The 2,490-nt window shown below is 39.1% G+C and overlaps 1 pseudogene; it reads left to right on the forward strand.

The window, feature by feature from the left end:
* Nucleotides 1-713: 713 nt before the first annotated feature.
* LOC150068308 (putative gustatory receptor PTE01 pseudogene) lies at nucleotides 714-1,468 on the forward strand (annotated as a pseudogene).
* The last annotated feature ends 1,022 nt before the right edge of the window (nucleotides 1,469-2,490 follow it).

Consider the following 2,490-nt stretch of genomic DNA (forward strand, 5'->3'; position numbering starts at 1 on the left):
TATTTCTTTATGAGAAAATAAAGTTTGTAGGAATATTTCTTTCTTTCTTTTTGTTGGTTGGGAGACTTGATCTCTGGGCCTGGGCACGGTCTCTGAGCTCTTCAGCTTAAGGTTACAGCCCTACCCCTGAGCCACAGTGCCACTTCTGGTTTTCTGGTGGTCAATTGGAGATAAGAGTCTCATGGACTTTAGCACCCGGGCTGGCTTTGAACCATGATTCTAAGATCTCAGCCTCCTGAGTAGCTAGGATTACAGGTGTGAGCCACCATGTCCAGCAAGAATGTTTCTTTATAGATTGTATGAGAATGAATCTCACAAAGAAAGAAGACCACTGTGGAATATCTTGTAATAACCTTACAAGAATATGCTGTATTTTCTGTGATAAGAAAGCACTTCCTGTAATGTTCTATTGTAGTTGAGTATCTAAAATGTATTTATAAAAGGGGTATATGAAAAAGAAGAAATCCAGCATGACTGGGTAGATGACAACTGAAACTATTATTGATGGACACTAAAGAGTCCTCAAGTAAAACACTTGAATTGAAAATTATTGCTGAATTCTGAGTTCTTCAGTGTTTATTGATCTCTTTTTACATCAAAGGTGTCCAATAAATATAGGGCTGTGTAATCTAACACACATCTCAGAATTTTAGCTCCTGGGACTCGCAGATGACCTTGAGCTACAACCTATGCTCTTTGGGCTTTTCCTGCCCATGTATCTGATCACTGTGCTTGGAAATCTGATCATCATCCTGGCCGTCACCTCTGACCCCCACTTCCACACAGCCATGTACTTCTTCCTCACCATCTTGTCTGGTGTTGACATTGGCTTCACCTCTACCACGGTCCCCAAGATGTTGGTGGACATTCAGAGTCACAGCAGAACCATATCCTATGTGGGCTGCCTCATCCAGATATCTGTTTTTTCATTTTTGTCAGTATGGAAGTTTTGCTTCTTACTTTGATGGCCTATGACCGCTTTGTGGCCATCTGTCACCCCCTAAATTACCTACTCATCATGAACCCTTGTCTCTGTGTCTCCTTGGTTCTGATATCATTTGTAGCCATCATCTTGGAATCTCAACTTCATGTGTTGATGGCATTACAGATCACCACTTTCAGAGAGGTGGAAATCCCGAATTTCTTCTGTGATCCTTCTCAAGTCCTGGATCTTGCCTGTGTTCACAGCTTCACAGATAACATCATTAAATATTTTATAGGTACATTATTTGTTTTCTTTCCCACCTTAGGGACTCTTTTCTCTTATTATAAAATTACTACCTCACTACTGAGAATTCCAACATCAGGAGGGAAGTACAAAGCCTTTTCCACCTGTGGCTCTCACCTGTCTGTGGTCTTCTTATTCCTTAGGACAGGATTTGGAGTCTAAATTGGATCCTCTGTGTCACATTCTCCCAGGATATTGCAGTGCCCTCAGCAATGTACACAGTGGTCACTCCTCTTCTGAACCCCTTCATCTACAGCTTGAGGAACAGGGACATTAAAAGAGCCCTGAGGAGACTCTACAAGGCAGCAAGCTGGTGACAAGATAGGTTACATTTGGTTATGTTGTTGGTTTTCTTGCTGTTAATTTGTGTGTGTGTGTGTTTGTGTGTGTATGTGTGTGTGTGTGTGTGTGTGTGTGTGTGTGTGTGTGTGTGTGTGTGTGTGTTGTTCCTGGGACTTGTTCTCAGCACCTAAGCACTGTTCCTGAGCTTTTATGCTCATGGTTGTCCCTCTACCACTTGAATCATTCCTCCACTTTCTAAACTTTGGTGATTAATTGGTGATAAGAGTCTCACAGATTTTTCTATTGATGCTGGATTTCAGCTGGGATCCTCAGATCTCAGCCTCTTCAGTGAGAAAGACTACAGGTGTAAAGCATCACCTGCAGTGTCTTTTTTGAAAAGCGAATCTATCTGTGCATGCAGACCTCTAAATTCAGCCAGACAGTAAAAATCATGTTTTGGTTATAATTGCTGATCACGTTCACTTCTTAAGGGCATCGTTCAATGATCGATTTATTTGATATGTATAAATGTTCTATTTTAATGTACATTCCATTATACACATTATGAAAGGTATGAAAGGTGTAGAAATTTCAGATAGTTTCCTGAGATGAAGGATAATAAACATACCATGTTGTAGTAGTATACCATACCATAGTATAATAGTAACTAATATGTAATAAAAATTTAAATGGGTCAAAATGTTAGTTATTTTTCTCTGTGTACTTTACCAGAATAAAAATAGTTCATGAAAAGAGATGGGTGCTTTTTCCTTTATTGCGATTAATTATACACACAATCATTTTTACACGTGTAAGGATAATCATTATGATTTCCAAAGCTTGTGTTAACAAAAAATACAAAGGGATCAAGCTCTACATAGGAAAAAAGTTTAACTCTTTAACATTAATGATAAAGTTGTATCTTCTTGATTGGGTGATAGCAAGATAACTAGAAAGCCAAGTGAATGGGAAAAGATTTT

This window comes from Megascapheus bottae, chromosome 1, assembly GCF_031878675.1.
Source record: "Megascapheus bottae isolate mThoBot1 chromosome 1, mThoBot2.hap1, whole genome shotgun sequence".
NCBI classification, from domain to species: domain Eukaryota; kingdom Metazoa; phylum Chordata; class Mammalia; order Rodentia; family Geomyidae; genus Megascapheus; species Megascapheus bottae.